The sequence below is a fragment of the Hipposideros armiger genome, unplaced genomic scaffold (genome assembly GCF_001890085.2).
Source record: "Hipposideros armiger isolate ML-2016 unplaced genomic scaffold, ASM189008v1 scaffold_948, whole genome shotgun sequence".
NCBI classification, from domain to species: domain Eukaryota; kingdom Metazoa; phylum Chordata; class Mammalia; order Chiroptera; family Hipposideridae; genus Hipposideros; species Hipposideros armiger.
In genome coordinates, this window is record NW_017732298.1 from 326,843 (window position 1) to 350,214 (window position 23,372).

The window sequence follows — 23,372 nt, forward strand, 5'->3', positions numbered from 1 at the left end:
GAGAGACAGCCCCAGGTCTGGTCATAAACTCTTTGGAACGAAAATTCTCTTATACAAGTTTTGTTCAGGAGCCTTAGACTTAACAACACAATGGACTATATAAATGATATATTAGAGAACTGTATACTTGAAACCTATTAATTTTATTAACTAATGTCATCCCCCAAAAATTTAATTTTAAAAAAGTAGAATATTTTGTCCAATATTGAGAGATATATGTATGGCTCACAATCAAAATTAGAGAAAGTACTCAATACTAAAATTCTGTAAATTTCTCCTAGAAATATGTGCTACATAATAACTTAGATGTTTTGTTTTGCTCAATATATCCTATCATATGTTATTCTTTTGTTGGAGAGTGGGCCCTTCTCGGAGCAAAGTCCAGGTCCTTGGCAACTCGAGAAAAGAATTGAACGAGGTACCAGAGTAAAGGAGTGAAAAAGTAGTTTATTAGAACAGATAGTACATTTCAAAGAAGTAGAAGTAGACCCGAGCAGTAGAGAATGGCTCAAGTGCTCATTATTAGAAGAGAAATTACATTCCAAAAAGTTTGGCCACGTGCAAAGGTGAGGCTCAAAAAGGGAGAAGCGGTCAAAAAGAGCAGAGCAGAACAGAGTTCCCAGGACTTGGAGTTTTTATCCCTTTCTCTAGAATGGGCTGTTCCCCTAAGGGCGTGGAACCACTTGATTGACACCTATGATTAACAAGAGGTACTGCGCAGATGCCAGTGAGTGGTCTGATCTAGTTGGGTATTTTGTGCCCATTTGTTTTCCCACAGGGGTAGGTAATTACAATACAAAGGGGAGTTTTGGGTGTAGAGAGGATGTCCCCTGGGCAATTGCACTCTGTGGGACGTGCAGGAATGCAGAAACCCAATGCCTGCCTCTAACTGTCTGCTTAGTTTTCCCCTTGAGAGACATGATCCCCATAAAATCTCTATGGGAAGCTGAGGGACAGCAGTTCTCTTCTGTATCTGCTTCCTGCTGGGCAGGGGTGTAGAGCTGTCCCTGCCTATTGGGGAATTCATGGAACTCTCATCCTAGCTGATTTCAATTGAGAGGAAGGGGTCTTGAGCTCCACCTAGAAGACCATGTTGGCTTCTTTAGTTGTGATTGGCAGTCTTGTTGCAGTATCCTCTGTATCCCCAATGTCCCTGAATGAGGAAAAATAGATTTTAATTAATAAATCTGTTAGCTTCATGAAGTTTGTGGCCATTCAGCCCATCACTCAGGTGGCATCAATTGTCTGGGCCCAGAATGGGTTTGGCACTTAGCTTATGGGTGTGGGGGATATTAGGAAGTCACAGGCTTTCAGGTGGTTATCTGAAGCAGGGGTAGGAGACTTCTATTGTTTAGGATTCAGAAACTGATTTACAAAGAAATTAAGAGCGGGGGGGGGGGAAGGATAGGATTCAGACTAGGAGCAATCTTTAGCCTAGGATTCACAGACTGATGAGAAGAGTAATCAAAACCAAGGGCTAAGAAACTAGGGAAGAGACTTAACATTTCTATTGGAAAGTCTACCCCTGGTCTAGAGCATAATGCTAAATATGCTACATATATTACCTCATTGTATCCAAAACTCTGAGAGAAATATATTATTGTTCCCATTTTAAAGATAAGAAAACTGAGGCTTGGAGAGTTTATAAACGTCCTCAAGTTCCCCCAGTTAATGTTTCGAACTGATTCATGTACAAGTCCTTCTGATTTTCAAGTCTCTGTAAATCATTTTTTCTAGGCCTCAGCTTACCATTTATAAGATAAATAGAAATGGAGAGTAGATATTCTCTAAAATGTCAATATTGAGAATTTGATAATTTTCTTTCATTTTAGCACATGCCAATACATCTTTGATCCATACATTTACAAATATGAAAAATAAATCTCAACCATACATTTTAATACAGAAATAATGGACTTAAAGTTTCCAGCAAAGTTTGATTTTGAATATAGTCAGAATGATGAAGGGTTTTATTCAGTAAACTAACAACTTAGACACAATTTGTGAGAAGAGCAAACAATCAATTTAATTTAGAATGTGAAAGGATAAACATTATTTTACTACATGTAGTGCCTGTAGGGCTTGCTCAAGGATTGCTTTGAGTTGACTTTGTTTTTAAAATGATAAAACTCTCTGTCATTTTAAATTATTATAGGAGCACATTTCACAGAGAATAAAACAAAATGTTGTACTACTGTTCTTCAGCTGGTATTTTTATACTTGTCTGCCTAAATCTTAATGAGATTAATGAGGTTATGTTTTTTGTTGTTGTCTTTTATTTTTTTCCATGTCTATTGCCATTTTATTCAGCTTTACATCTAAAAATGTCCTTATTTGAGTTTCAGTACTTTACCTGGTTTTATGTCATTCAATTTCTTTAACAAACATATACTCATTTACCGCTCTACGCTAGGCACTGTTTTAGATGCTTGGGAATAGCAATAAATAAAACAACCAAAAAACCCCTGCCTTTTATAGAACTTATGTTCTAATTAATAAATGCTTACTTTTTAATAATAATTAGATATGAGATATACAATTTACTAACCAGAAGTTTTAACTTCTCCATAAAACTTTCTTGAGAAACCTGGATTGTACTTATTTCTTTCCTTCTAAACATTTATACATAGTTTGAATTAGAACTTTTAAATATGCTGGTTTTACCTTTTTTTTTAGCTACAAGTCTTAACTTCCCAGCCAAATAAACTCCATGAATTTAAGACTATGTATTAGAACTTTATATTCTCTCCAGCAGTGAATGTCATTATACCTGCTTTTTTATGTCCTCATGTATTTCTTTGAGATCAATATCTCAAAGTTAAATGTTGAGTTGAAAGATCAGTTCAATCTCTAATAAAACTACAAGTTCCTACCAACAATTTATGTTAGTATTCACTTTCTCTCACCATAATCATCAGTAGTATTAACAAGCTCTTATTTTTCCAGATATTATAAGGGGAAAAAAAATCTCATTTTAATTTGTATTTTCCTGCTTACTTTTCATGTTTTATTACGCATTTGTCTTTATTCCACAAATTTCTATTTTTATCATTCTCTTTTTCTTTTGGGGTGTCTGTGGTTTACTTGTTGACTTAAGAAAGTCTTTATTTATTTTGGACATTAATTCTTGGGATTTCATGTTGCATATATTACTCATTGTTTGTGATTTGCATATTTAGTGATTTGCTTAAACATATTTAGTATATGCTATCTGTTCGATAATGTTTTCAAAAGATCTGTTACCCATATCTTTCCTTAAAACATATTCAAAGCATTACAGTGCAGTGCAGTTTATTACATACATCTGTTCAGACAAGGAGCTTCTATGATGTATTTTTCAGAAGTATTGATCCTGTTTTGGAATCACCTGAAATCGATTCTTTAGGGTCACCACCCACATGACAGATGAGATAAAGAAAGAATTTCTTTATCTAGCCTTAAAAAACAATTTAATTATAGGGGGTGACCGGTTAGCTCAGTTGGTTAAAGCGTGATGTTGGTAACACCAAGGTTGCCAGTTTGATCCCTGCATGGGCCACTGTGAGCTGCGCCCTCCTAAAAGAGTCAACTATGCCATTGTAGCATGAAAGCAATGTGTAACCAATGACCGTGGCTGTTCCTCCATAAAATTCAAAAACAAATTCAATTATAGATACATATCCTTAACAACTGCCCTTCAAACTGGGTAGCATCTTGCCCCAACTCCACTTAGGCACAGTTGTCAATACAGCATTTTAGGAATCCTATTATGCAATATATTATCAAGGAATTACTGTATTTTAGGAAACTTCAAAGCTACTGGGTTCTTTGACAATGTATTTTCCAAATCAAATTGCTCCATCTTTTGCCCCTTCCAAAGCTGTCCTGCCCAGTGATAATGAATTATCTACTTTGTGGATAGTTTTGTGTCCTTCTGAGTTCACCTCCCTATTACTTCGATTCCATACCCTATTCCAGTTAAAATACACTTTAGTTTGTGTCCACACAACCTGGGACAGTACTTCTACATGAAAGCTTACACTGCTTCAGATTCCATCTAGGGAGTAACAAGAGTGCGCCAAGCCAGGATCTGCCTACATTACCCCATTGTTAAGTACAGTATGGTTTGTGTTCAGTTTCCAAAAATTATTTCCAACTCAGGTTTCCTTTTTTTTTTCTTCATTTCTTTTCTTTGTTTTTCTTTCTTCTTTCTTTTCCTCCCTCCTTCCTTCTCTCCCTCCCTGCCTTTCTTTCCTTCCTTCCTTCTTTCCTTCCTCTCTTCTTTATTTTCTTTATTTCCTCTCTCTCTCTCTCTCTCTCTCCCAATTCAGTCTGTGATTCATGACTTCCCATACAGCACTGACCAAGCACCCAATACACAAGTTCTACATTAGACCACAAACAAGAGCCAAGCTGGGCCACTAGAGCTCCAGTAGAGAAAACACATTCAAACCAGATATACTACACAACATCCCCCTACATGCCTATCAAGATTTCTTCTTTTGCTGAATTAAAATCTCACTTTTATATCTTACGTATCTAGAAAGTTAACCACAACGCCACTCTTGGACTCATACAATTTGTATTAGTCACTTTATATACTTTTGGATACAATATTGTATCCTCACATGGGCAAAATAACTAACTTTTAGCACGTATTTTATGTGAAAATTTGCATTTTTGTTTCAACAATACAAGTTATTTTATATACTGAGACTGTTCTAATTGACACTAATCATTGTTTTCTCTTGATGCTCTAATTGTCAAACTTTGTCCACTAAAAGCTCTCTTTTCAGGCTGAAAACAAAATGTTCTAAGATGCTCTTCATGTTTAAGTGCCAAGACAGGGGACCAAGTGGTTATTATGAGAGAGTATTAGAGATCCCAAGTCTAGGCACTAGTGAACCATAAATCCTAATGGAAGGCAAGTGACCTTAGAAGAGAGAGCACCTAAATAATTTTATCAATGAAGTGAGAAACACTTTTTTATTGTAAAGATCATGAGTTCATGTTAATATATCCATTTGACTTTTACTTTTAAAAATTCTCTTTTTACTTAATCTAATATGAATTTTTAAAATAATCTTTCCTATTTAGAACTAACATTTTATGAGTGAGCATGCTATATATTGTTACACTAAATTATGCTACTCAATTTCACTACTGAACCCTAATTTTCTCCATTCAATTTTTAATTTCTTTTTCACTCCCTTTTCCAAGATTTATGGAATTGATTCAAAAGTGTACAAATCTTGATGATCTTTGTCTTCTGTATCACCTGAGAACATCAACTGGCTGAGATCTCTCTCTCTCTCTCTCTCTCTCTCTCTCTCTCTCTCTCCTCCCTCCCATTGAAACAACTCTAAGAATTTATAAGGCATGGACTATATAACACTACAAAAAAAGATTATCCCTACACTGAACGTTAATAAAAATCCTGATGAAAAGCAAAGAAGTGTAGACCAATATTGGATGCTAAGGTTTCCTTTGAAATCCCAATGTAGCTTTGTCTAATTTATTTCCACTATTTAAGGTTTTCTTTTTTTATTTTTTAATAACTTTTCTTTGTTTATATACCATTAGTGCCACTGTTTTTCTTTTTGGGCTGACATTTTGGTTCAGAACTCCCTTTAGTATAGACATATATTCCTTTCTTTGTTATTGCTTAAGAGACTCAAATTATTCAAGAATATCACAAAATATACTTTAATTAATATCAAAAATTATAAATATATCCATACCTATATATACAGATATACTACATATTATAATTTGAAAACCCCCACCAAGTAAGTTGCAGCCCACAAAATTAAATTAAATAATCATTAACAGATTTCTAACTTCAGTCTTCTCTGTAGATATTCAGTTCCATCCATTGAAATCTCCTTCCAGATTCTTCCAGTCATAAAACTGGCCCCTACCTCCATTCCACCCCATTACAAAAGCTGGGAAGCTCTATTCCCGCATGAGCAGTTCATACTAGGATTGTAGTACTGTCTGTACTGACACTGTCGCAGCAGAGCTGCATTCTTAGCGGGGCGGCCAAGCTCTCTTAGGGTCTAGACCAGGGGTTGACAAACTGCAGCCCGCGAGCCATATGCGGATCTTTGGGTAAGTACATGTGGCTCTGAAATCAAATCGAAAATGAAAATAAAACTATCATTTATAAAATTTTAAAAGATATTATTCACATAATGGTGATTTCATTTGTTTTATAGCTCTCGAATAATTTTTAAATTGTTGTGAGGGACAGGATTGGCTCTTCCGTCTCAAAAATTTGCCGACCCCTCGTCTAGAGCATGACAGTAACTCTCCTCTGCTTGTTAAACTGAATTATAATACTAACTTCCTATTTAATTCCCAGTAAAACTTATGGGCAGGTGCTAATCACAGGTGTGCTACTAAAGCAAAAGGACTTGAAGAAACTTGCCCAAGTTCACTCAGCTAGGAAGTAGCAGCCTGCCTCTGCCCCCTATTGGCTTTGAGAGGCAAATGGCAGTTGGAGATCATTTTAAAGGTGATACTGACGAGTGGCTCACCTACCTTGCTAGGGTCTCCTGGCTCCCAGCTCAGCGGTATTTGATACCATGTGATGGGGGTAATGAGAAGAAGGAATTGCCTAAAGCATAATAATCAAAACTTTGAGCAGTTTAAAGGGTGTTAAAAATCAAGTCACAAACAAATACAAAGTGCTTTTTCACAGTAACTTGAATTTTCACAAATTACACTTTGATATATTATGAGGAAGTTCAAAGTTGTTAAAAGTTTCTGAGAAACATTTCCCATAATTTTTCCACCAATAACAGGGCATTAGTTTTGATAATGTTTGTAGCAAAAAGACATCTGTGTGACCAGGAAGCATTTTTTTTTTCTAAACATGAAAATTTTAAAGCTCAAAAGTGGCTCTTTAAAGACCACTATGTGAATAACATTACTTCCCCTTTAAATAGATGATACCATCAAGATTAGAGTGTTTTTTACAGGCTTGTCACTAAACAAATGCTAGTTGAACTGAACTAAAAATCAAGTTCATTACATTAATATACGGTCTGGGTGGTATGGTCTCCAAGCTACACAACTTTCAATAAACACTGTCCACAGCCAAATATAATTAAGGATAATTCCATTTTTACTAAATCTCATCAAGTTCATTAAAGGAATACGAATGTACACCATTACAGCTCCTGTTATCTGATGTTGCAAAACAAACCACCTCAAGATCAATGGCATAAAAAAAAAGTCACTTTATGGTGCTCAGATTGGTGGCTCAGGAATTCAGACAAGATGAAGTAAGGATGGCTGTGTCTGCTTCACAGAACCTTGATCTTCAGCTGGCTTTGGGCTACAAGCTTCTTTATTCTCAAATCTGACACCTGGGCTGAGATGACTGAAGTCTGGGCCGAGCTGAGGTTGTTGACTGAGGCACCCAGTTGCTACCTCTCCATGTACTTTTGTTTCTCATAACATGGAAGCCAGGTTCTGAGAGACAGCAGCTGGATTCTGAGCTAATGTTATGAAAGAAACACGTGGAAGCTGATTCCTAACCTAGACTCAGAAGTCTCAGAGAGTTCTTCCATTGTATTCTGCTTGTCAAATAGCAGTCATAGCCTGTCCAGATTCCAGAGGGATGGAAATGACTCCCTATCTTGATAGGGAAATGTCAAGTTCACACTGTAGAAAAGCTTGTGAGATATGAGACTTCGTAGCCATCTTTGGAAAATGCAGTTTGTCGCAATTATATATTCTCTTACTTGTCCAGAGTATTTCCCACAGATCCTTTAGTTGTTCCTTCCCCATATCCCTCATGTCATAATCTCCTGGGCTCCCCCAGTTAGCCTGACTCTTTTTTTCTCCTCATTGCTTTGCTGTTTCTCGGCATTATATTGTGTCAGTCATTTTAACTGCTAAGCCTAACTCATTCTCCATTTTCTCTACTCTAGACTTATGAATCATTTCCTCATTTCTGTTTCAATTTGCAGTATTGAAAAACCAAAGAAGCTAGCTAAACATTATCACATTCAGTGGTGGGTAGGGAGAGAAGAAGCTAAGTGATCAAAGATCAAATTTTCTGTGGCAAAAAGGGAAATGGAAAATTTTCCTGGGAACAAAGATATCAGTGTGGGCATTTACACCCTAGTCAGCACTGCTCCCTTTCTGCCACCCAAGGCAAGACTTCTGTGGTATTATCAGTCACGACACCCTTCTTCGTCACACCAAGAAAACACTGGATCATCTCCATTTCCTTACTCAGCCCTTTACTCTCCGTGGTAAAGTTACTTTATGCCACTACTCTGCCACACTAGGAACAAATCTTTGAGGGCAGTCTCCAGCCACATTTCCAACCTGGGTCTCTTCCAACCAGGAATTCACCTGTCACTTACCTGGGTCCGTTACTCAAGGGGCAAACATGAGTCAATTCACTATTCCGAAGTTCATCTGAGGACTTGATGATGGGCTCTTATTACCCAATGGCTCATAATATCACCTCCCCTTTTCCCTAAACCCTGATCATCTTCATTAACAACAAGAGTTTGCGGACCTCCTAGTGCTACTGATGTAGTTAGTGCTCATAATTTGATGACGGGAAAGTGTCCTAACACAATTTTGACTTTACTGCTTATGAATCTCCAAGTCTCTCATTTCTGACCCCCAGCTGATGACCTGTTGAAACATGGTTTTTTGGGCACTGTATGGTTAGGGATTTAACACCCAAGTCACACTCACTGGCTAATCTGCCATATATTAATTCTAAAGTAGGCAGTGATGACTACCTTTTGCATTTAATTCCAGTAATAACTTTGAGAGCAGATACTTGCTTGCAAAGTCACATATGTACATGAATATTTTTCTGAATCTGAGCTTATCCATCCTTATTCAAACCAACAGTTTGGCATGCCTTAGGCCCAATTCAACACCCTTGTGTGTGGAATTTGGTACAGTATTTTCTGAAAATATACTAGGCTATTGGTAGTAATCAACCATCTACAGTGGTTCTAAAGCAAAATTAATTGTGAATCCCACAGCAGAGAAAAATCCTTAGAGTTGGCACTGGCCTGTATACATGAGTAAAAATCTAAAATTCATCCAAGCAAATCAGATATAAACATTCTCTGTCTGTGCAAAAAGGCCTAAAGTATCTCAAGGAATGGTGATATTGGGAAGTTGGCTGAATACAGGAAGGACTAAATTAATTTTCAGCTCATCGTGTTAGGAGGAAGTGTTTTGATCTTATTCAATTTAGTAAACTTACAGAGTACTGTGGAGATTTGCCTCTCATGATATTATATCTAGCCCTCAACAGTGCATTTTCCTGGAACTAACAATTTTTTCCCTTAGAGTCATTTTCACAGTGTCTGTTTAAGTCATTATGCACATTTCAGTGTCCATTATTGATCAAATTTGATTAGCCTCTGCCCCATTGCACCACTGTTCTCATATTTAAGTGATCATATGAAAATGTGATCTTACCAGAAAAGATTATTTTAATCTGAGGTAAACTGATTATATTGGGTCCCAAATTCCAGAAAATTTTCTTCAAATATTGTAAGGTCTTCAAAATATAGATCTTTTGCATTAGAGAACTCTGTAGCTTTGTGTCCAAGAATACTATATTCAAGATACCATATTTCAACAAGCAAATCTAATTTAAGTTAATTTAATTTATTATTCACATGGCTGAAAAAATATAGATATACCTAATGCTATCATACTGATAATTTTATAAATTATAAATTTAAAAAATCACTTAGACCTTTACTCTTAGAATGATTCTATGTAAAGAATTTGAATCAATTTAAAATAAAATCAGAGACTTCTGGGCCAGCGAAGTTGGCATAGGCTTGTTTCTCCCTGCTAATTCCCACTAAGTGACTATAGCTCCTGGAAATAACACAAGAAACAAAATGAGGACTCCGAAAGGTGGAAAGAGAAAGATTTACTAATTAGAGACTCCAGAACTGAATGGAAAAGATTTACTAATTAGGGACTCCACAACTGGGCTCCAGTTCTGCAGTGTCTTCTGTATAGCAACAGAAGGCATGTCAGGTACACTTGTTTCTCCCCAAATCAAACAGAAATTCCACCACTGCCAACAAGTGGCACCAGCAAGGGGGAATTGATCGGGAGTCCCGCTGACAAAAAGCAGCCAGGGGAAGTGGTTTCCTTCCCTACTGATCCTGAGATGCCTCTCACCTACCTAACCCATCACACCAAGAACCAGGACCATCACAACATGAATGACAATCAACTGATGCCAACACCAAGACAAATCCAAATTTGGAATTGTCTGACAAATCAACCATCATAAATATACTTCAACAAGTATTTTCCTGAAACAAATCTCAGCAAAGAAATAGAAGCTATAAAAATAATCAAACGGAAATTATAGAACTGAAAAATACAATAACTAAATAAGGAACTCCCTGAAGGGTTTATCATTGCAGCAGAGATGATAGATGATGAGATCAGAGAACATAAGGAGAGATAACTAGAATTTACCCAATTTTATCAACAGAGAGAAAAATAGACTGAAAAAAAAAATGTGAACACAGCCCCAGGAACCTGTAGCAAAATAACAAACACTGAAGTGTCCCCAAAAAAAGAGAAAGTAGAGAGTGGGGCTAATGAATATTCAAAGAAATGAAGGCTGAAAGCTTCCTAGATTCCAGGAAAAATTTGTCGGAAGACATAACCTATAGGGTCAAGGAGCAGAGTGAATTCAAATAAGATAAATGTTAACAAAGCCACACGAATACATACCATAATTAAACTCTGTAAACAGAAGGCAAAGGAAAAATTATTAAAGCAGAGAGAACTGACACATTACATAGGGGAACACTAATTTGAATGACAGCAAATTCCTCATCTGAAGGCTTGGAGGCACGAGGGAAGTGTCACAACATTTTTCAAGTGCTAAAATATAACTATTGTCAACTATTAATTCTACATCTGACGATACTATCCTTCAAAGAAGAAGGGGAAATAAAGGAATTCTCAAATAAAAGAAAATTAAGGAATTTGTCACTGGCAGATTTACCATTAAAGAATGTCTAAAACAGTTTCTTTAAATAGAAATGAAATTATAAAAGAAAACACAGTTGGAACATCAAGAAGAAAAAAGAAGAATGGAAAGAGCAGATTGAATATATACAGTAAGTTACTCTCTTTAAATTTCTAAATCATGTGACAATTTAAAAATTATAAAAGTTTCTAATACTAAAGACAATATGTTAACAGTGATTAGGCAATGGGGAAAAACGGGAGTAAGTTTTTCACACTTCACTTGAAATTGTAAAACATTGATGAAGACTATGATGAATCACATATATACATTATAATATCCAGAGCAACCACTAAGAAAACTATACCAAATGATATAATCAAAAACATTATAAATAAATTATAGTGAAATCTTGAAGAATATTCAAGTAACTCATAGGAAGGCACATGTCCTTTAACAGGTGAATGGTTAAACAACCTATAATGTATCAAAACCATGAAATACAACTCAACAATAAAGAATGAACTATTGATATGTGCATCAGCCTGGAAGAATCTCCAGAAAATTAGGCTGAGTGAAGAAAAGCCCATCACAAAAAGTGATTGCAGTTGAGTCTATTTATACAGCATTTTTTTAATACTGAAATTAAAGGGATAGAGAACAGATTAGTGGTTGCCAGAGTTTAGAGACTGGGTAAAGGCAGGGGTCATTATAAAATGGTAACACAAAGGATCCTCATTGTAAAGGAAATATTCTCTCTTTTGACTGTGGTGATGGGTATATAAATTTATATGTGTGATTAAATTACATAGAAGTAAATACACATACAAATAAATATAAGTAAGACCTAGGACATCTGAGTAAGACTGATAGATTGTATGAGTGTCAATATCCTGGTTGTGATATTGTGCTGTTGTTTTGCAGTATGTTACCATTGGGGAAAACTGGGTAAAGGATACATAAGTTCTCCATACTATTTCTTACAGATGCACGTGGATTTAAAATGATTTCAAAATAAAAAGGTTAGTTAACAAAATCAAATTAGAAAAAAAAGTACTAAGTAAATGACAGAATAGTTGGTATTTAGCTGCGGGGAATATCTTAAAGGTAGCATGTCACTAATTAAAATCCAGGACCTTGGGGTACGCAGTGCTCAGAGATGTGAGCTCTGGTGTCCTCCAAACATGGAATCCTCCATATGTGGGCTTGTCTGCCAAACATCTGTTTTCTAAGCCTTAGTCTATGCTCACCTCTCAAATGGAAGAGGTGGGAATGGAAATAAGTCCAACTTACCCAAATATTGTCAGGTGAATTAATACGATATTATCAGAATTGTTGCTGGGCCGGCAAAGCAGAGATCCTCTACATGTGGGGATGCTCAGATTAGGTACTATCCCTCAAAGGATATTAGGTACCAATCTCTTCTTTATCCCAACATTGCAAAAGAGGGGATGCTCCCGTAAATTTACCACTATGGTCTTTAGTCATGTTTCTACATGGAAAGAAGAAACTGTTGGAAAACTGAACACCATCAGGTTGAGAGGGACTTGGAACAGGAGAGAATTAACCGTATTTCAGTTTAGAAACTGAAAGATGAAACTGAGATTTCTATAACCTCTAGGATTCTGATTTGGTCATATTAATTTCAGCCATACTAAAGGGAAGTGTTGATGAAAGGCAGTGTAGTAGCTCCATCTGGGTGGAAACATTACATCAGAAAATTAACCTTTGTTTTGTGTTCCAATATAGCACATATTTTTGTAGTTGTGGTATATGCTTTCCAAAACTTAAATATAATAAAGAAATAGTTTAAAAATTGTCTAAAATAGTTTTAGTATGTAACAATACATGAAAATTAGCCTCATTATTTTAAACTCCACATTGAAAAATTTGTTAATTTGCAAAGAGAGTTCTTACCAACAAAAAGTGACCTATGAACAATAGATTTTGTTTGGTGAGTTGAAAATACATATAGGATGATTCTTGATGACTACTACATATTTTTAGGCAATATAATTATGTTTAACAAAGAAAAAAATATGGATCATTTAGAGAGATGTCTAATGTTACCTTCTGCTGGGATTACAATCAGGCATTTTAGCTAATTTAAGAGCATACGCTTCAGTTTTACAGCAAATCAAGCAGAACACTTGCTCATTAATGGAAAATTAGCACCTTAAGAAAAATGCTGGACACTAATTATAGAGCTCTAAATTCATGAAATTACTTTCCTCAGTAAAATTAAGTATCGATAATTAAGTGTGTGCTTAAGAGAAGAAAAGGTGACCGCCCTTGCTGGTGAAAATATCACTTTACAAAGTTACTCTCTACTTCACCCACTTTTATTTTCCTAAGTGAATAAATGTGACTATTAGCTCATCTGCCAAATAACAACAGAAAGTATATACCAATAATATATTTTCATCTGTGGTATGCAAGAAAACTGTTCATATTATTTTGAAATTATTCTGTGTGATGAAATACAGACCCCTTGCAAATACAAAAAAGCAAAGAAATTATTTGATACCCATTTAAGCAATGCAGTGTAAAAGATAATATTAAAAGCATGAGCTTTGAAGTTAGACGAATCTTGATTAGAAATTTAGCTCTGCTTTAGATTATCTGTGTGGTCTTGGGCAATTTACTTCAATTCTCTGGACCTCATCTTTCTCATTTTAAAAATAGGTGATGTATGACCTATACCATAGGATTGTTGCACAGATTAAATAATATGTTAGTAAAGTACTTTAAGTGTTTGACACAGTGTCTAGCTCATTGTGCTAATAAGATATAGAGAAAATGGCAGTGGAGACTGGTTGTGGTTACATCCAGGAACTCTGATTGCTTGGATACACAGCTTCAACTACTAATTTATTTTTAGCAGATAACCCATAAATAGCAGTCAAAGACAACACATGTTTTAAAGAAAATGTTAACCTTCTAAAAGTTTAAGGTATGAAAAGTATTTTAAATGTATTTATATTATGGCATAATGTTTGCCAAAGGGCAATATGACATGTTCTGTGGTTTCACTGGAAAACATTTCTTAGTTTACACATCTTATGTATTTAGTTTTCTCTAGTTATATATTATTATAGATGGCTTAACACATTAATGATTGTATAGAAATCACTTAGTTCCTAATTCTTAGGGTGAGACTATGTAAAGAAATGGAGTGAATTTAAGATCAAATCAGAGAAAAAATATTAAGTAAATTACAATACAGGTTGTATTTACTGAATTCAGAGAGAGTGTTCACTGCCTCAGGCACTTTAATATTTATTCGCTTTTCTCATATAAAATGTATAGAATCATGGCAAGGTTCTTGGCAACCTAGTCCTTTACTAGGTATCATTCCTATTGTGAGAAGTGTGAGGAATATGAAAGTCAAGGGATTGGAGAAAAAAAGCTCTAACCCACCGCAGAAGAAAGAATGGGACCTGCCCGGCATCTCTGCTATGCAAACACAGGAGTGGTGCCTTCTTACATGTATGATGGTCTTCTCTCTAAAACTGTAGTTTAAGGTTGAAGAATTGCATTGTGTCAATGACAGACCATTCTTCAAAGCCAGCTCCAAGCAAAATTGTGAAATAAATCAGGTTATCTTTGCCATTTTTTCCCTCCTCCTTAGTAATTTCATGCTCTACTTGAGGCATATCTTTCTAGTCCCACTAGAGCAGACTATTAACTGTCACTAATTAAGAAAGCATGACAATTCCCCTTAAAATGTCAACTGTCCAACAATAACATCTCCCAGGAGTATTATATGGATTCTTGCTGTCCAAAATAATCTTCAATTCCTAAAGAAAAACATTTCTAGAAGTGCAAGTTAGCATTGTCATGAGTACTTACATATATATTTTGGGTAGAGAAACTTTCTTAGCATCACTGAAATTCTGAAATATAGATATTATATACTGATAAAACCATGCCTAATACTACCATTTTTTCATACTTTTAACTTGCTTTCCACCCTGAGCAGATAACACACACACACACACACACACACACACACACACACACACACACACGATTTTGTGAAGAAAAACAGAGTAACAGGCCCACATCCAAAAAAGAAACATCTTATAAACAAGTTGCCACTTGCTCTACAAGGCCCAGAGATATGTCTGTACTGTTTTTAAAGTAATGTAATGTAGGAGATTTGTTTTTCTGGGACTGTTCTGGCAGTCAAAGAAGAAAAAATTCAGGTTTTCTTTTCTTGATGTCTTGGGGAGATACAGTGATAGTACAATTTTAGATATAAAGATTGTCATCTGCATCTCTAACCTGCACTTAAATTTTTCATCAAAGCTTCTCCTCTGAGTCTTTTCCCTTCTATTCATGACATTCCGTAATCTTACTTAACTGCAGGAGAAAATGATCAAAAATCATTTGATTTAGTATCTTTTCCTGATTCTTTAGCTAACACAACTCTTTGCATTCACTGTTGGCCTCTTCAAAGAAAGCATTCATAGTCATTACCCATCTCAACTTACTCTGAAAGCCATCTTCTACTATCACTCTTCTAAGCCATTGAAAAAAATTATTAAAAGAGTTTTTCCTGAGGAAAAATATATAAAACTTGAACTATCAGTAGGGTCATCTAAAAGGGTGCATTATAAGAGCAAGAGAAAACTGGAAATAGATCAATCTACACAAAAACAAAAATCTTAGAATTTAATCATTTTGATCTAACCTTACATTCTGCCAGAATTTGTTAAAAATCATCTATCTGTACATCATCCAGAGACTCTAATTTTTTCACAGAGAATCACAAGCAATCAATAAAATTGTCCAAGAAACCCAAGTTAAGGAAAACGGGAATAACTAGACAACAGAACAAGGGCCACAAGTGATAAATATTTAGAATTATCAGACACAAACTTTGAAATAAATGTGATTGATACCTTCAAGTAACTGGAGGGTAAAATGGGAAGTTTCAGCAGAAACCAAGCATCTATAAAGAAAATGCAATAAAATTCTAAAACAAAAAATATATACCGGGAGTGCCAAAAAAATGTATACACATAACTTGTATTCATCTTTTGTTATCGGTATATATTGAGTATTACAATTTTAATACAGTATTTTTTTTCTTTCTTAAAATGTGTATACATTTTTTGGCACCCACTGTATATAATGACAAATTAAGGATTAAGGAGATGAGTTTAATAACGTGTTAGTCATGGAATACTAAAGTGGAAAATAAATAAATAGAAAATATTCAAATTGAAGCATGGAAAGGAACCAATGGAAATATATACAAAAGAGCTTAAGAGACACAGGGGATTTCATGAAAATGTCAAAGATACATGTTAATGAGTTATAGGAAGAGAAAGAGATTGGAGCAGATGAACCAGTTAAAGAGGCAATGATCTAACATTTCCCAAAACAGGCAGTATTTTTTTTAAGTTTCTACACTTAACAGAATCAGAGTGAAACTGCTTAAAACCAGAGGCAAAGAAAAAAATATCTTCAAAGTAGCCTGAAAATTATTGAATATGTTTAAAAGAAATGATATGAATCAGTTGCCCTCTAAACAGAAGTAATGGAAACCAGAAAATAATGGGATGGCATCTCTACAATGTGAAGAGAAAATAACTACAAATATAGAATTCTAGTAATACACACACAAACTAACAAAACTGAGTGAATTTGGTATCTTTTTGGAGATGGAAGTTGATGCAGAGTTGTAGATGTCTAACAGGTTTCCCACCTCAATTTTGAAGTGGATGGTGAAAGCGTTTTTTAAAGTGAAAAAGACAAACAGTGGAGGGAAATGAAGAGCTTAATTTTTTACATCAAAGCATGTAAATAGATACATATCTTTGAAGAAAGAGATCTAAGATGGATCTTAGAACTGTCTGTATGTATGTGGCAATTGAAGTCATGAGACTTGATAACAAAAAAGGATAACAGGGTCTAAAAAGATTTAAAGGGTAGAGGAAATTTTCAATAATTGGTAGAGAGGATGTCACTAGTGGCCATAGTGGAGCAATTTGAGGAGCAAGATAAGGACTGTACTAATCAGGGTTCTCCAGGGAAACAGACCCAAAAGAGTGTGTGAGTGTGTGTGTGTGTGTGTGTGTGTGTGTGTGTGTGTGTGTGTGTGTGTGATTCTAAGGAATTAGCTCATGTGTTTGTGGAGGCAGGCAAGTCCAAACTCTGCCGGGTAGGTTGGCAAGCTGGAGACCCAAGGGAGAGTTGCAGTTGAGTCTGAAGGCAGTCTGCTAGCAGAATTCCCTTTTTTCCCTGGGAGGTCATTCTTTTTTATATTAAGGCCTTCGACTGATTTGATGAGGCCTGCCCACATTAGGAAGGGTTTTGCTTTACTCAGAGTTTATTGATTTAAATGTTACTCTCATCTAAAAAAATGCTTTCACAGCAAACATCTACAATAATATTTGATCAAATATCTAGATACCATGGCCTAGCCAAATTGACAAATAAAATTAACCATCACAAGGACCGAAGTCAGAATGCTTTGGTTGGAGGAGTATGGGAAGAGTGAAACAGAAAGTTTTAACTATTGCTTCAGAAAGTTTGGCTATGAAAGGATAGGGAGATCAAGCTGGCACTAGATGATCATGAGGCAATTGTGTGTGGGAGTGGTGTGCTGTTTAGAATAAGGAAGACTAAGCATATTTATATTCTTAAGGGAATATTTAGAAAAGAGAAAGATTGATGACATAGGAGTGAGAATATGTGTATAGGGACCACATCCCTCAGGTAAGGATGGGACACTGGGACTAGTGTGAGGATTAGCCCATTTTTGAACAGAAAATAAGCACACATTTTCATAGCTTAGATTATAGTTTAAATTTTTTAAAACATAAACACAATATATTTAAGCAGTGGCTTAATGTGGGTTTTGTAAATGTTAACCTTGTTAGCTATATAAAAAATCCAGAGATGATCTGAGTCAAAGAAGAATAATAAAACATAGCATTTTGGGATCACTTTAATACAGGCAGGGAGAGTCTTCTATCAGAATTAACGTTAAGAAGGTCAGGGTTGGCTTTCTGCAGGAAACATTTTAAATTGTTTCTAAAAACACAGAGATGTTATCCCAGCAGCAAGAAGGAATGGGAGATATCAGAAAGATGAAATATATCCTGTTCATAAGGATAATGATAAGTTTTGAGTCCAAGAAGGAGATTTGAGTTCAAAGGAAAACTAGAACCATCAAAATAACAATGCAAATTTAAATTTTCAGAAACAAAAACAGCAAGTTCATGTATTTTATATATTTTCTTCAATGATAAAGTACAAATTTACTTAATCATAAATATAAATACACTTATTTATACTATTAAACTATTTAAATCATAAATTTAAAAGCTTTTAGATGAAATTTTATCAACAATTACTTATTGAGCTTTTACTATGGATCTATTATTAACAGAATTGATAGTATTGGAAATAAATTTTATATAATGCACAAAGGTCTCACACCGTTGTAGGCTGTAGAGAACTTACAATGCTATTAAAAACACATGTTATATCTGGTTATATAAAGTCCAAATATATAGGCAAGTTTTTAAAAAGTGATTTAAAAAAAATCAATGATCTTCCTTAAGAGAAAAAGACAAATCAAAGAGGAGAGAAAAGACAACTATGTAATTTTGATACCTGGTAGAGAAAAATAAGGAAATAAAAAAGGTACTAATAGAGCTCTGTGGCATTCAAGGGAAGGAGAAATGATTTCTCAGCGCAATAGGGAGGGTTTTATAAGGGCAAAAGCAACTCAAGATGAACCACAGGGATTGAATAGAATATCAATGGATGGGGCGTTGTGGTGAGTGAGGAAGGAATTCCACTATTCTGCTTAGAGAGATCAGGATAAGTGAAGGCATGGAGTTAGAGAAACATAGACTTAATAGCTAACACGGAATTGCTCAGTGGCTGAAACTTGGAATCTGTATGAAAGGTTAGTTAAAATTATAAGTGTAAAAATAATTTGAACTCATGTTCTCAATAACATCAATATAAAAAAGAGAACAATTTCCTTACTTTGAAAAACAATGAGTTAACCTTCAATTTTTTTTTTTTTCCTTTTAATGCAGGGAAGGGTGAATTTGAGTAAGAAGAGAGAGAAGCTTATGATTGGTCAAGAGGATCTTGTACTATTTCAAACAGGAAAGATTGTGATCCTGATTTAGAGTTGTAGAAAGGGAAATAGAAATGACAAAACTGAAATGACAAGACATAGTTTGTACTAGTGTCTCTGGAATTTTATTTCATAAGCCACTCACAATTCTTTTAAAATAGGGAACTAACATAGGACTACCAGCATTCTATTTGGCTGAGAAAGGCATTTAAAATGTGTATTCTGATATAATCTCATGACCTGGTTCACAGTTTATATTGTCCGCATGTGGTACTTAAAACATCCTCACTGGCTGGTTGGGTCATCAGGCAAGACTAACCTTGTGGTCATTCATTCAGTCCACGTATGTATTGTGTATCTAGTATGGTCACTGTAATCTTCTAGGCTCTGGAATACTGCAGTAAACAAAACAGAGTCAGGGCTGTTTTAGATATAACATGTGTTTTATATTTTAGCAGAGTGAGAGAGATAAATAAGAAACAAACATAAAAATAGGCCAAGGGCAGCTGGTAAGAGCTCATTTGGTAAGAGCAGGAGCTCTGAACAACAGGACTGCCGGTTCGATTCCCACATGGGTCAGTAAGCTGGGCCCTCTACAGCTAAGATTGTGAACAACAGCTCAACCTGGCGCTGGACTGCCATGGGCTGCTGTGGGCCGCAGATTTTCAAGCCACTGAAATAGAAGGAAGTGTAAGATAGGCCAGCCCACAGAAATGATTTCAGAGACTTACCATCTGAGTTTGATTCCAAAGTAGTGCACAGTTTAGAGCAGCCAACTATATTTTCTAAGCCCCGTTGTGAGTGAAGCAGGGCCATCTTCTTACATTGACTGAGGGATAAATTTTGACACCTTGTTTGGAGCTAAGATGGTTACGCATATTCCCCGGGCAATATCATTCACTTACAAAAGTTCAGCTACCACCTGTACTGTATAGATAAATTATTCCCTACTTGGTTCATGTGAGTACATCATTTTGGAAACTCATTTACCATGTAAAACAAGGTCTACCTGTGTTAAACTCTGCCTCTCTTGATTCCAAATCTGCTCTATTTTATGTATTAAATATTATTCTTCATGGTTTAGTTCTAGTGCAGTACTCCCAAGGAGTAAAAATTGAATTGTCACAATCCTGAGAAAAATAAAAAGCAGAAATTTAGTTGGCTCTATTTTGCTGTTGGATTTTTTTTTTTGGCTTACTTCTGCACTTAAATTTTCATTTTCAAAAAAAATAACACCAGGTAACAATGAAACAATTCTACTGGCTATAAAGATAACGTCTTATGAGGTGATCTGTAAACTAATTTCACATGTTTTGTTTAACACAAATTGGGCAACTATGGAAATAATTTATTCTTCTAGATTTTACTGCTTCTGCAGGTAGTAGAGATCAGCCATGATAATATTATACATTTAGAAGGAAATAATATGCCAAGTGCATATTGTTAATTTTGTTACATGGCTCAGCTTCATTTGACTGTATTTCGCCTCTAAGAATAGTTTATTGAAATGATGCCTTACAGCTACGAACAATTTAGATTATAAAATCTTAAAATGCACTTGTTTATAATCACAAAGTAAATTATTTTATACTTGTGAACCATTAGAATATATGCAATGCATAACTTATCTATTTCAATCTCACTCTTGAATCATTTTGTGTCTTCTTTACTAAAGGTCAGCAATGTAACACTAATTGGATTAAATTCCCTTAAGTATGTCTCATCTCCTTCTGATGTACAACAGAATAAAATAGCTTTCATTGTAGACACAATGGAGGCTTAAAAACGAAATCAGGATAACAACATTGGATATTTATACAATGCTGGAATGGTCTTTCAGGGCGGCTTCTTGTGGTTTTTTTCTTTTTCTTTTTTGCTAATGTGCATTTATCTAATTGTTTTAACTAAAACATTTATTATTTAAAAAGGGGACACACATTTTTATTTTACACCTTCATTTTATCATCCTTTATAATGAATTATAAGTTATCTATAATTGTCTGCTTATAATTATTTCTTGAAAAAGCACAATACTAAAATCCAGAATTTAATTCATCTGCCATGCATAATTGGAATTTCCCTTCCTGCTAGCATTTGTGGAATAAAGCACTTAGGAACAAATTGGGTTTCATTTACTTTTAAAATATTATTGCTAATAAGGAGTATCTCCTCTTCCATTCTTTTTTGTGTGGGAAGCAGAGAAGGTGGTTTGCATACATCATTCTGCCCACATTCTCCCTGAGGCAAAATAAATACCTTTCCTGCTCTCTGCTCTTACTACCAAGGACCCATGAAATATCCTTTTCCATTTCTCTTCCCTTAATCAAACACATCAGCCTTTTCTAAATACTAAATGCTGCCATGTGTTGTTGGCTTGTTGTAATTTACTCCATTGTTTACCTGTCCCACTATTCAACTATTTAACTTTGAACCCCATGATGACGAAAGGAAACTGTCATTACCACAGCAAGAAAAAGATAAGAGAGTAGCCCAGAATCATGTGGTGTCTATGGAGAAGTAACCTTTCCCCTCAGAAGCTAACATTGCTGGTTCATAAAAAAATAAGAAAGCAATGAAGTGGTCTGCATTAAGGTTTGATTAGAGGTTGGAATCAAACATTCAAAAAGAGTCAAAGGGTGAACTCAATGATGATATTAAAAAGAAATTCATATAATAAGATATATGTGTAACAGGAACAAAAAAAAGAAAAAGAATTCTAGGGAGTGAAATTGCAAGTCCCTGGGAATTGTGAGCATGGCATGAGCAGGACCTCAGGTGGAACGGCGGGTGGTACACAACATAACCAGAATTCTTGGTGTCTCAGAAACGTTCATGTCCTCAAATTGGTAAGTAAGTCACCTAAAGTTTGTTTCCTTCCAAGAGTCATGTAACTTGGTAAGTAAAATTGCCAACTTGAAGGAACCAATCAGAGAGATGACAAATGGAGCCTTCCCCAAATGTTCGGAACAATTAAACACACCAAAACTTGTCAAGAACTTTGACTTTGACATACTTCTCCCACATTCTTTCCTCTTCAGCTAAGATACCAATGTACAAACCTACTAGTTTACCTCATCTTAAAATAGAATTCGTGCACACTAACTCCTGTCTTAACTCTCCTCTTTTTCAGCTGCATCCCCTCTCTAGGAGAGTTCATCTAAGCTCCATGGTTTTAAAATAATATATATCCTATCATTTCCAAATTTTTTTATCTTCATGCCCTGGTTTCTCCCATGAGCTCACTTCTACCTATTTGCCTACTCCTGCTTAGATGTCTAAGAGCCATCATAAACTCAATATGTCAAAAGAGAAATATTGATCCGGTGTCACTTCCAAAATGATTTTCTTCCATTCTTTCCCATCTTTGGAAAAGAGATTTTGATGGCACTGCCATCTGGTCGGGTCCCAACCTAGGCCCATCTAGTATGATGTTTACCCCATTCCCAATTGAACAGTAAGAGTCCTGTTGACTATATATCCAAAATATTAATACATCCCAAATCCTAACAACCACTTCTCATCATCTCTACTGCTACTTGCTAATGTAAACTATGATTGTCTCTCACCAAACCTCTTTAGTAACCTCTAAGAGAGCTCTTTAGTTCTATTTTAATGGCCCACAGTCCAATCTCCTTACCTTTTTTAATGTAGTTTCAAAACCCTTCAATGACATCCAGTTGCATCTAGCCTAAAATCCAAATCCTGACATTCTCTGATTTTATCGTCTACTATTCACCACCCCTCTCACTAACTCCTGCTTGCCCCACTCCTCTTTTTCCTCAGATTTTCACGTTTAGCCCTTCTATAATTAGTTCAGTTGTCACTTCTTCAAATAACCCTTCCCAAATCATTCTAACTGAAGTGGCCCTTGCCTCCGCCAAGTCACTGTCTGCCATCGCCTCCACTGTTTTGTTTTCTCTACAGCACTTAAGTCCTTTCTGAGGTTATCCCATTTACTTGCTTACATGATTACAGACAGACTTCTCATATTAAAAATGTGTCATGGGAGCAGGGACTTTGTCTCTATTCCCTGCACCTAGAGCATTGCCTATGCCCACATAAATATTTGTTGAATGGCAGACAGAGCCTGGCCTTGAAATATAATTGATTAGAGCTTCAAGTGATTTGACATACATATCCTGAGAAAAACTTGGAGAAACTTTGGTGCCTATGGATTATGATGAGACACCACTTAGTTCCCTGGATTATTTAATCAAAATAATAATACCTACCTCAAATTTAATAGAACATCAAAGCAATGGTAAAGTCAATATAATTTTTTTT

The 23,372-nt window shown here is 35.4% G+C and overlaps 1 protein-coding gene across 1 annotated transcript in view; it reads right to left on the reverse strand.

Moving 5' to 3' along the window:
* Positions 1–960: 960 nt before the first annotated feature.
* CLVS2 (clavesin 2) overlaps positions 961–23,372 on the reverse strand; it is a 117,796-nt gene continuing 95,384 nt past the window's right edge. Inside the window, exon 7 of the mRNA XM_019630807.1 lies at positions 961–1,153. The gene's annotated coding sequence lies outside the window, so the exon portion shown is untranslated. The remainder of the gene's footprint in view (positions 1,154–23,372) is intronic.